Source organism: Phoenix dactylifera, chromosome 8, assembly GCF_051530095.1.
Source record: "Phoenix dactylifera cultivar Ajwa chromosome 8, Ajwa_hap1_PhDact_Kaust_v1.1, whole genome shotgun sequence".
Taxonomy (NCBI): domain Eukaryota; kingdom Viridiplantae; phylum Streptophyta; class Magnoliopsida; order Arecales; family Arecaceae; genus Phoenix; species Phoenix dactylifera.
The window spans coordinates 16,609,248-16,622,513 of record NC_143197.1 but is presented as its reverse complement, the minus strand read 5'-3'; the positions used below and the strand labels follow the sequence as shown (position 1 = coordinate 16,622,513).

Genomic DNA, 13,266 nt, shown 5'->3' with positions numbered 1-13,266 from the left:
ATACAAATTTCAATATTTAGTATGATATACAATTTTAAATAAATCCTTTTTTATAATATCATTTTATACAATAATATTAGTATGATATACAATGTTAAATTATTATTACCAAATTCTTTATCAAGATAAAAATTGACCTAATTTTTCCTATTTTGAAAAAATTATTCTCCAAAATTAATTTATTTAGATATCAGAATTTTGCAAGAAAAATATAATTTTGTTAGTTGGCAAATCTAGCATTGTTTTATTTAATTTACAAATTCAATACCTGTTGTCTTATCTTCATAAGATTTCCCCTAAACCCTTGCCATGCTCATGATGTGAACCTTCCATATTGGCCTATATATCCTGCACTTGCAATTGGCTAAAAGAGAACCATATTTAATAGGCTTGACATATGATTCAAAATAGTAAAATTAAGGATTTTTTGCATGAATACCCTCCTAAAGATCAAATTTTGCAAGAATATCCTCTTAAAATTGATATTTATATGTATATCCTCGTAAAACACTTGTTTTGCTATTTTGCCCTTTTTTATCCTTATTTTCACATATGTACGTACGCCATCTAACGTCGATAAAAAATTAATGGTTTTAAATTAAAATAATTAAAATATTCTTAATGAATAGATATGCAAAAAGAAACATTTATAAAACGATCGCGATGGAGGACAAAAGACTAATTTCAAAATTTTATTTTATTTTTAATTAAAATAAATATGGTTTTTATTAACGGTGTTAGAAGAACCTTTATACTACGAGCATTTGTGTAAAAACAGTATTTCATGAGGGTACAAAAATAACTATAAATTTTAAGAGGATATTCATATAAATTTAAATTTTTAGAAGGGTATTCATACAAAAAACTCTAAAATTAATAAAGCAAGCTCCCCTCATGACTCTTGCTTTAAACCACATCTTTTCCTTCCTCTTCTTTCATTGTCGCTTTCTTTGCCCCTGTTCTCTCTTCTCATATATTTCAAGTCTGGATCCTCTCAAATTTGGATGGTCGGATTTGCAATCATGTCTGTGTATCATGGGATGGCATGAGGCAGGCTGTTCGACGATACACAGATAGTCATGCTTGCCAAACTAGACCATCAACTTCAATTCCTAAGTTGGAGAGGATCCAAACTCTTTCTTCCCTCTACTGAGGCTCTATCAAAGGCTTGAAATATCTATTTATAAGGACCCCTATAATATTGGTTGAATGCCTCCCTCTCTAGACAAACCCTTTGATGCTTCTCTCTTTACATCTCTCTTACTCTAGATAGTTTTCTTCTCTTCCTATTCTCATGCCTACTTGAATACTACCCTAATCTAATCTAATAATTTTGTCATGTTTGCTAGGGTATTGCAATGTTTGTGCATGCAATATGGCTACAAATTTACACAGTTCATATAAACATACCATACAAAATTATTATCAAGCATTATTAGATGTTACATTGATGTATAAGTTTGATACATAGTAATTTATATGAACTCATTACACATATTTTTTACTAAGCATGATAGATACTAGTTACTATAATCCGCACAAAATATGTGCAAACTAGATTTAGTGTTAAACATAAGTAATTGTTTAACTTTCACCATAAGGTTGCACATCTAGGACAAGACTCGTGCAAATTAGTTTCACACTTAGGCAACTGGAACATAAATAATCATGATGACTCATTACTTGTTGATAAATATAATCTAGGCAAAATTAGTGCAAATTAGATTCAATAATTGTGCAATCTAATAGGAGACCTGTGTATTCACCATGTGGGTTATCATTATTTCTATAAAATTTGAGCAAGTATTTGCATAATTCCAAGTAAAATAATTATGCAATTCTATCACCATGCATGTTGCTACATTTATGCCAAAACTTGTGCAATTTATATCACTATGCAAGCGTAACAATAGCAGTAATAAAAATCCGTATGCTAGTTATTGTAATCTATGTAGAACTTTGGCGCATTATGTTTGATAGTTATACCTTTATAATAGAAGTAATTATGCAATTACCATTAGGGACCTCGCTTTGAGATCCAGTCAATGCTACTTCAAGTAGTGTTTGCTAGAATAACCATAGTAGTGACAATAATCTATTATAAACTATTGCAAATTTGATTCAATATTTGTGCAACTGTAACGAGTGTCTGTGGGATTCTATCACCATGTTGGTTGCTATACTTTGTACAAAATTTGTGCATTTTGGATTCAATAATTGGGAGCATGATTGCAAACACCATACAGTAGTTGATAAGTGTACATCTTGTCTTGACACCATAAACATAGCAATGGAAGGAATTCGCAAATCACAATAATATCCATGCATGTGATTTATGGTATCAATTATAACTCAAACATTTTCATGGGATAATTATATTTTATGTCTAGCTCAAAATCTATAAAGATTTCTTCACATCATAGAATTAGATCTTTAACTTAGCATATATTCTTCACGATGCAATATGACCCAACTTAATACTCCCATCTCTATAACCCGTGTCAACTAATATTTTTTTGGGTGAATTGAATAAGAAACAAAATGAAACAATATTGTAAGATCCAGCCTGGTCCATTGACTAGCCAGTCTAGCCAAGTCCGGCAAAATGGAGACGGAAACAAAAATGGAGACCAAATTCACCTCCTACTTGATACGTCACAGAAATGCTTTCGCAAAACTAATCTCCCAAGTATAGGAGAATCGCACAAGTAGTAAATTCTCGGAAGTCCGAGGTCGAATCCTCAGGAAACGAAATATATATGAGATTATTTAATATAATTTTAGATTAATTAATTCAATGAATTTACGGCTTAAAATAATGTTTTGCAAATAGAAAATAAATCAGTAAACAGAGAATCGAAGTTGGATAGATTAAGATGGTGTAGGGATCTGGAATCCCCCTTGATGATATTATTTTCAACAATTAAATTCCGTGATTCTTGATTAAGGATCAATCAGATAGAATAGTTCTAATCATGGAGTATATAATTTGAAAACATGAATTCAAGATCTAAGTATTTATCGTGCCGATTACGTCTACGACAAATCAAACATCGAAACAATCCATGAGTCAAGAAATATAAACCATAAAAGATCTATCTCATAAATAAGCATGCAAGAATCAAAAACATTTTAATAGATGTAAAGCAAAGAGATCAATGTTCAGAATTTACTTGAAAGAAAATAAGACATCAAAGGTTCCTCCATCACCCTTCACAAGATATCAGCCCTCCATTAAAATATTAGCCTCTCTTTTTTTTTTTTATTTCTTTTCGGAAGAACAGGGGATGCCCTGTTTCTTCCTCTCTTTTTTTTCTTTCCAAAATGGCTGAGGCTCTATTTTTCCGAATGAAGGATGATTTCCTTCCTTCCCAACCGAGAGAGAGATAACCCCCTCGCCTTCGACCTCCCCTGATCGCACGCGGTGGAGACATGTCGGCTGGATGAGGCTGTGGATGCGGGAGAATCGGACGCGGAAACCTGACTGGGACTCGGATGATTGCGAATCCGGGAGGCTGCTGGGATGTGCTGTGATCGTAGATGCTAAGGATCGGTTAGGATGCGTGGAAGCTGAACCGTGGATGGCTGGGAAGCTCTGGGATGCAGGCGCGGAAGCTTGAACGCGGATGGATGCGGATGAGATGCTTCATGGGATGCTGAACGGCTGGGCTTGATCGTTGGAACTGGGACGCGTGGATGGCATCTGGATCTTTGCTGGGGACTGAGACGCGGATGAAATCTGGATGAAGCTGTAGATCCGGAAGAATCGGATGCTGGGAAGACGCTCCACGGGATGCTGGGGGATCTGATGCACAAAATCATCACGGACGGCTGGATTTTGCACGCGGACGCGATGGTCTGGGACTCGGATGATACGCTGGATGGTTACCGAGCTGAAGATGAAGCTTGGACTCGTGAGGCCTGGACGAATGAAGCTTGATCTTGAAGAGTGTTGGAGCGTGGAAGCTTCGGAATGCATCACGGGAAGGAGCTAACGGACGGAAGCTGAGATTCGGGATATTGGGAGGCTTCGTGGACGCACGGGAGAAAGAACTGATCGCGGGTTCCAAGAGATGAAATCGTTGGGGAATCCAACGCTGAAGAGGCAGATGGATCGGAAGGGAGGAGCGTGGATGCTGGGATGAAGTCGTAGACGGTTGCACGGGCTATTTGGAATTGGCTACGGTGAACTTGAAAGGTTGAACTTAACCTCCTTCTAGTATGCAACTGGGGTTGACCCATATGGTTGGTTGGTCACCTGCAGTGATGCATATTTTTGAACCCGATGCACATTTTAACTTTGATTTACGATCACCTGCACCCGACAAAATATAATATTAATGCAGCACTTTTATCATTATTTGTTAGCAATAATACTAATTTAAGTGATGTATGGATCGCACTTTTGTGCTCTCATCACACCCCCCAACTAGCTTATTGCTAGTCTCTAGCAATTAACGAGCAGATAATAAAATGAGAGTGCAAAAGGTGTGGTTTAACCTATAACTTTTTATTGAAGCTAAAGATATAAAACTAAGATATGTACTCACTTTCGTAGGAATCACGATTGCACTTAGCACGTGCAACAAGCCGTTAAACCCCTAGGTTACCCTAGTGGACGAGTGTTGTCTCGTGAGGGTTTTCAGGGATGTTACCCATAAACATCATGAATGACATGAGATTCTAATAAAAATATGAAATAAATCCTAAGCTAATACACATGTAATTAATTGATATATATTTTCAAGCATGGCAACTGTCAAAGCAAGGAAAAAAAAAAGTTGAGTGTGCATCAAATCGCATGACTTTCTCAGAGTACTAATACCTCCACCACAACAGGGTACCGCCTGAGTTTTAGGTGCACTACTCAAGTTCACAAGTATTTTCTATAATTTGTTAGAACCTGATCCATCAAATTTTCAGAATATCACATGTTGTCTAAATTTGTCAAGAATGGTTGGCATGTAAAGAAAGAGCTATCAATCCCAACTAAACAACCCGGGTACACAGAGGTCCAACACAATGGAGTCAAACCAGTCATTACCACATGTCACTAGGTTCAGCCTGACCAACTCATTCATGCTTATTGTTATTTCATTTTTTATTATTATTATTTATTATTATTATTATTATTTTTTCAATACCCATGACGACTACAGCTATCCAACCCCATTAGGCTCTAGTAAGGTCTATGTAGCGAGCTTTCAGCCAATGACCCCCGATCCAGTTGGCTCAAGACATTAGGTGAAACACCCCTCGGACTTAATTACTCGAACCAGACTACGCCACGAGGCCAGACTTGTCATCATAAGGATTTTTTTTTTATAATTATGCAAGAAAAGAGAAGATAGATTGTACCATATATATATTTTTTTATTATATATGTGACTGCATCGTGACTATAGGTCAACCAAGGTCGGATTATAAGGCACCTAAGTAATCTAACTGGGATATTCAACCTCTATCTTTATGTGAAAACCAAATCATGAACCTTATGGTACGAACAAGGATACTCGTACTTCTTTTACGGATAAGGCTAACAAAAATGCAGTTAACAAATGTGAACTTCTGAGGCTTTCCTATTATCATTAAGTACACATGTGGGGATCTAATAATAGGTCTCTGATCAATCATAGTATGCATGTGTTCCTTGCCTTAATAGTTGCACAAACTCAATACGAAAATACATGTGCATTTGCTCAAAAAAAAAGTAATAGAATAAATCAAATGCAAAAATAAATTTTTTTTTTTTTGATTAAAATATTTCCCTCCCCCCAACTTAAACATTGCATTGTCCTCAATGTAAAAAAATGCAAGAAAACTATATATGAGAGACAATAGAGAAAATAATAGAGAGCAGAAGAATACCTTGAGCTGTTGATTTTTAGAAAAGAAGACCTACAAAATAAGAAGAAAACTAGAAAAAAAATTTGAATTCTAACTAATATACACATACCTTGGCCGTCATGCTCAGTCATAAGAAGGCTCCTCCAAGGAAAAGGAGTCCTCTTCATCTGCAAAATTTTCAAGAAAAGGTTTTAATCTGTGTCCATTTACCTTAAAAATTTTGTCATCCTGTGGATTCTCAATTTCAATTGCCCCGTGTGGAAAAACAGTTTTTACAATGAAAGGACCTGTCCATCTTGATCGTAACTTTCCAGGAAACAGATGTAAGCGAGAGTCATAACAAAGAACTTTTTGTGCAGGTTCAAAAGATTTTCTTAGAATTGATTTATCATGCCTAATTTTCATTCGTTCTTTACAAAGTCTAGCATTGTCATACGCATCCCGACAAATTTCATTCAACTCACTTAGTTGTATTTTTCTAGCTAAACCAGCATCTGATAGCTCAAAGTTTAATTTTCTAATGGCCCAATACGATTTATGCTCTATTTCAACAGGTAGATGACATGCTTTGCCATAGACTAGCCGATACGGGGACATACCAAGAATAGTTTTATAAGCAGTACGGTAAGCCCACAATGCGTCAGAAAGTTTTAAAGACCAGTCTTTGCATGATGGATTCACCGTTTTCTCTAAAATTCGTTTAATCTCCCGATTGGCTAACTCTACTTGGCCACTAGTCTGCGGGTGATAAGGAGTTGCAATTCTATGAGTGATACCGTACTTTCGTAACAGGATCTCAAAAGGTTTATTACAGAAATGTTTTCCTCCATCACTAATTATAACCTTGGGCATCCCAAACCTAGAAAATATGTTTTTTTTAAGAAATTTTAAAACTGGTTTGTGGTCATTTGTTCGACAAGGCACAGCTTCTACCCATTTGGATACATACTCAACACCAACTAAAATGTACTCATATCCAAAAGATGGTGGGAATGGGCCCATAAAATCGATGCCCCACATGTCAAAAATTTCAATAGCAGTAATGGGCTGAAGAGGCATCATTTGCCTACGAGTTAGACTTCCAACTCGTTGACATGGGTCACATGTCCTACATAACTCGTGGGCATCTTTAAATAGTGTAGGCCAATAAAAACCACATTGCAACACCTTAGCTGCCGTTTTCTTAGATGCAAAGTGTCCTCCGCAAGCACTGGCATGACAAAAAGAGAGTACACTTTGTATCTCATGATCCGGTATGCATCTTCTAAAGATTTGATCATTGCAATACTTGAACAAATAGGGGGCATCATAATAATAACTCCTTACTTCACGCAAGAAATTATTCTTATCATTCGATCCCCAATGCTCCGGCATCCGGTTCGTGACAAGAAAGTTTACAATATCAGCATACCATGGCATAGTAGAAAGTGCAAACAATTGCTCTTCAGGGAACGAGTCCTTGATGGGGCAACTGTGGCACCAAATCATAAACAACTAGCCGTGATAAATGGTCAGCAACTACATTTTCCACTCCCTTTTTATCTTTGATTGTGATGTCAAATTTTTGGAGTAGAAGTATCCATCGTATTAAGCGTGGTTTGGCCTCTTTCTTATCCAATAAATATTTTAGCGCTGCATGATCTGTAAAGATAACAATAGGAGCACCAAGGATATAAGAGCAAAATTTGTCTAATGCAAATACTACTACAAGCAATTCCTTCTCGGTGGTGGTGTAATTCACTTGAGCATCGTTTAAAGTTTTGCTTGCATAGTAAATAACATATGGCTTATTATCCTTGCGTTGTCTCAGGACAGCTCCTATCGCATAGTCACTAGCATCGCACATGATCTCAAAAGGTAATGACCAATCAGGTGGTCGCACGATGGGTGCAGTGCTAAGCATAGACTTTAACTTTTCAAATGCCTCTTGACAGATTTCAGTCCAATTGAATGGTGTATCAAGGGATAGGAGGTTACATAATGGTCGAGCTATGACACTAAAGTCCTTGATGAACCTTCTATAAAATCCTGCGTGACCCAAAAATGATCTAACATCTCTAACCGTCTTGGGTGCAGGTAGCTTGGCGATTAAGTCAATCTTAGCTCTATCAACTTCCATGCCCTTCGATGAAACAATATGTCCTAGGACAATTCCCTTTGGCACCATGAAGTGGCATTTCTTTCAATTCAGTATCAGATTCTTTTCCATGCATCGAGCTAAGACTGCTTGTAAATGTGACAGGCAATCATCAAAAGAATCGCCAAAAATAGAGAAATCATCCATAAACACTTCTAAAAATTTCTCATTCATTTCTTCAAAAATGCTGAGCATACACCTTTGGAATGTTGCAGGTGCATTACACAACCCGAATGGCATCCGACGGAAAGCGAATGTGCCAAAAGGACAAGTGAAGGTAGTCTTCTCTTGATCCTCAGGTGAAATTTCGATTTGGTAGTACCCGGAATAGCCATCGAGAAAACAATAGAATTTGTATCCTGCAACTCTTTCCAAAACTTGGTCTAGGAAGGGTAGGAAAAAGTGATCTTTCCTAGTGACCAAATTCAATTTTCGGTAGTCAACACACATGCGCCAACTCGTCGGAACGCGAGTCGGAACTAACTCACCCTGCTCATTTTTGACTACCGTCAGACCCGACTTCTTAGGAACGACTTGAGTAGTGTTGCCCAGATAGACAACCCAAGAGGGGGGGTGAATTGGGTTTTTAAATTAACTTAGCTAATTAAAACTTTGTGAATGATTAACTAAATACTATAGCCAGTTATTTAATTAAAGCTAAGTGTTGTGAGTAATGTGTGGGGAAGAAGATGAGAGACAATGCACTACAAACACAAAGTTTTATAGTGGTTCGGAGCTAACCCTTGCTCCTACGTCCACTCCCCAAGTCTCACTTGGGAATTTCACTATAACCCCCTTGGATTACAGCCGGTTGTTTTGCAAGCTCACAACCGAACTTGTTGTTTTACGAGCTCACAACGAACTCGGTCGGTTTTCCCAGGCTCACCGACTAGAACCGTCCCCGATTGTTTTCCCGGGCTCACAATCAAACCCTTACACTTGTTGGTTTTACACCGGCTTACCAACCAACCTTAATCCCCTTGATTCAATCCCCCGATTGAATCAAGTAAATACACGAGATAGAAGAAAAACAGAAAATAGTTTCTCAAAAAGCAGATTTAAAACAATATAATCGTAAAGGAGTTAGAAGCCCTCAAACGCTTTTAAGCTGGTGAAGAGGTGTGGCTTCTGGAACTCCGGTCTCCTCTTGAAAGAGTGGTCGACTTGAAAGCAGGAGGAGGAAGCTTTTAATGCTGGAAAGATGTTGGTTGAGCAGTAAATGCAGATCTCCCCTTTTTCTTGTTGAAGAGCACTTAGAGAGCTTGAAGACTTGAATGCTTGGTGTGGAATCTGTAGTCTCTGCTTTGCTACAGTCTTCTGTGGCTATTTAAGCCAACCCCCACGAAAACTAGCCGTTACTCTGCTTTTTCTGGCCGTTCTGCACACTCTGCGCAGCCTGACAATGTGACCGTTGGTGGGTTGGAGTCGACTCGCGCGATCAGGAGTCGACTCGGCTGTAGCAGGAGTCGACTCGAGCTTTTCCGGAGTCGACTCGGCAACTGTTCCAAGTTTGAATTAAAGTTGCCGTCTTGACTGGGAATCGACTCGTCTTGTTCTGGAGTCGACTCGCCAACTTCTGGCGCTGACCTGGCAATCTTGGAGTTGGCTCATCCTCTGAAGTCCGTGGACCCAAATTTGAATTTTGTCCACACGAGTCGACTCGACTATCTTGGGAGTCGACTCGAATCTCAGAGCCCGAACTCCCGATTCTCTGTCTTTCGGCTCATCCAGTCTTGGAGTCGACTCGAACTTCCTTGGAGTCGACTCGGCTCTCAGTTTCCGAAAGTTGGTCTTCTGCCTTTTGACGTGAAGCTTGTCTTGGAGTCGACTCGAGCTGTCTGGGAGTCGACTCGAGCTGTCTGGGAGGCAGTAACTTGATCTTCTGTCTGTTGATGGTCGCTCAGTCTCGGAGTCGACTCGTGTACTTCGGGAGTCGGCTCGAATCTCAGAGTCCATAAAACGCTCTCTGACTTTTTCTTTGTGTTCTTCTGAGAGTCGACTCTTACTTTCTTTGGAGTCGACCTGCCAACCATCGGAGTCGACTCGCGTTCCACTGGAGTCGACTCAAATCTCAGACCCGAAAACTGCTCTCTGACTTTTCTGTCTGTTTTCAGTCGGAGTCGACTCTTACTGACCAGGAGTCGACTCGAGCTCGTGCCAGTGACCTTGGTACGCTTGGAGTCGACTCGTGAAACTCGGGAGTCGACTCGAGTCTCAGACATTGGTTCAGCAGACTTCTTAACTTATCCAAAATACTATGAACCAAGTCTAGAAACACTTGAGCAGGATTTTCACTGAAACACTCCATTGAATTCATTAGTAATCACAAGATATACTCAAATGCTTTGAGCTCATCAAAATTAAACGGGGTTTTAATCAATCACTCCACAAGTAGGACTTACCCACTTGCTGTCGGAAATTGGGTAAATAATACCCACGTCAAGCAACTTGAGGACTTCTGCCTTAACCACATCTCTCATCGTAGGATTCAACCTGCATTGCATTTACCTTGTGGTTTTGGCATTGTCCTCCAAATATATCCGGTGCGTGCAAATTGAAGGGCTAATCCCCTTCAAGTCGGCAATAGACCACCCTAAAGCTCCCTTATGATTCTTTAGAACACCGAGTAATTTTCTTTCTTGGGCATTATCAAGGTCAGATGAGATGATTATAGGAAAAGTGTCCTCGGATCCAAGAAAGGCATACTTGAGTTCCTTCGGTAAAGGTTTCAACTCGAGCTTAGGTGTTTGTTCATGGGATGGTACTATCTTTGTTTCTCGAGGTGGCAACTGTTCAAATTCCTCTATTCTCGGTCTCCACCCATTGACCATCATAACATCCGAATTATCTAAACCAGGTGGGACCACATCATTAGCAGTACCTTCAGAACACCAATCTATTAAACCATTGTCGGCCGATTCAGTAAATGTTTTTTTTAACAAATATTCTTCCGCAATGGTTTCAACCCATTCAACTTCTTTACTTTCTTCATGATCACTGGGTTGTTTACCTATACTAAAGACGTTCAGTTCCAAGGTCATATTGCCAAAAGAAAGCTTCATGACACCATTCCTACAATTGATCAATGCATTAGAAGTTGCAAGGAATGGACGTCCTAAGATGACCGGAATCTGAGTTGGTGAATTGGAAGCCGGATGTGTGTCTAGTACGATAAAGTCAACAGGAAAATAGAATTTGTCCACTTGGACCAACACATCTTCGATAATCCCTCTAGGAACCTTCACTGACCTGTTAGCTAATTGTAAGGTGACAGTTGTTGGCTTCAACTCACCTAAACCGAGTTGCTCATATACCGTATATGGCAACAAATTCACACTCGCTCCTAAATCTAGTAATGCTCGCTCAATCCTAAAATTGCCAATGATGCACGAGATAGTTGGGCAACCTGGATCTTTATATTTAGGAAGAATGTTATGCTGTAAAATTGCACTCACATTTTCAGCCAAAAATGCCTTCTTCTTGACATTTAATCGACGCTTGACAGTGCACAAATCTTTCAAAAATTTTGCATAGAAAGGCACTTGTTTGATTGCATCAAGAAGAGGTACATTGATTTTTACTTGCTTAAAAAGCTCAAGAATTTCAGAGTTTGGTTCAAGCTTTTGCAAGGGCTTTAATCTTTGTGGAAATGGTGCAGAAAAAGGACATTCAATTTTTTCAGTAGATGTTGGTGCTTCAGTTTCTTCGTTATCCTTTTCTTTTGTCTCGGGAGGGTCAGAATCAGGTATGACTTGAGTTTGTTCTGGGACTGGTCGGTCAATAACTTTTCCACTTCGCAAAGTTATTATACTCTTCGCTTGTTCTTTATGCGAAGTTGAAGATGATGCATTGCTACCGCCATAGACTTGAGGATTAGGTTGTGGTTGAGCTGGTAGCTTACCTTTCTCTTGAGCACTTTAAAGCAGTGGTCAACGTTGTCAGTTGATTTCTTAATTCATCATTGATTTTAGCTTGACCTTGCATGAAAGATTGCAAAGTTTCTTCGAGACTGGGTTTTTGAGGGGGTGCGTGTGCATAATGAGGTTGCGGAGGTGGAGGAGTTGGGTTATATACTTGTTGAGGTTGGTCATTCCTCCACCTGAAATTTGGATGGTTCTTCCATCCAGGGTTGTAAGTACCCGAAAAAGGATTATTGAAAGATTTTTGATAGGTATTCATAACATTGGCCTGATCGTGCAAGACTTTCTTGAATGCGGGTATTGTGGGGCAATCAGTGGTGAGATGGCCAGGCATCTCGCAAATCCTACAACACTCGCTGTTATGTTCTACGGTCTTGACGGGTTCAATCCTTCTAAGTTCAATTTCCTCTACCTTCCTAGTAAAGGCTGCCATTTTAGCCTGAATATCATCCTGAGTACTAAGATTGTAAAGGCCCCCGTGTCCAACGCTAGTAGGCTTAGGTAAAGGTTTATTCACTCTATCCCCTGTATCCCATAATTGTGCAGTCTCTGCGAGAGAATCTAAATAGTCCCATGCCTCATCGGGTTGCTTTTCCAAAAATAGACCATTGCACATAGTCTCTATAAATTGTTTTAACTGTGGAGACAGCCCTTCGTAAAAGAAACTAATGGTTCTCCATGTTTCAAACCCATGATGAGGACAAGAGAGAAGCAAATCTTTAAATCTCTCCTAGCATTCATAAAATGTTTCATGGTCTTTTTGTTAGAAATTACTAATGTGCCTTTTCAAAAAGTTAGTCCTTTGTGCGGGAAAGAATTTTTTCAGGAATTCTCTTTGCATATCATGCCATGTTCCTAGCGATCTAGGTCTCAAGGAGTTCAGCCATGTTTTGGCTTTATCCTTTAAGGAAAAAGGAAACAAGGTCAATTTAAGGACGTCTTCCGATACATTTGGCACTCTAAATGTGATGCTAATTTCCTCAAAATCCTTAAGATGAAGATAAGGATTCTCGGATTCCATCCCATGATACTTGGGCAGCAATTGAATTACTCCTGGTTTGATTTCAAAGTGTCCTACATTTTCAGGAATAATCATGCATGAAGGTTGACTAGTCCTAGTGGGATGTAAGTATTGTCGAAGTGTCATAACTGGGGGTCTACCTTCATCACCATGGTGACTTCCTACATCATCAGGAAAATTTGCCATCTCACAAGGTGTGAGATACTGCGAAGGAATTTTAAGGATGTGTCCTAAGGGATGATCTAAAGTTGTACGACTTAATCGACCGGTGTCGTCCCTATTCCACTTTAGCATGCAAAATATTTTCCTTTTTTTTTATAAATAAATATAAGTACCAACTA

The 13,266-nt window shown here is 39.0% G+C and overlaps 1 pseudogene; it reads left to right on the top strand.

Annotated features, from left to right (window-relative positions):
- The first annotated feature begins 12,590 nt into the window (after positions 1-12,590).
- Positions 12,591-12,688, top strand: LOC120105165 (small nucleolar RNA R71; annotated as a pseudogene).
- The last annotated feature ends 578 nt before the right edge of the window (positions 12,689-13,266 follow it).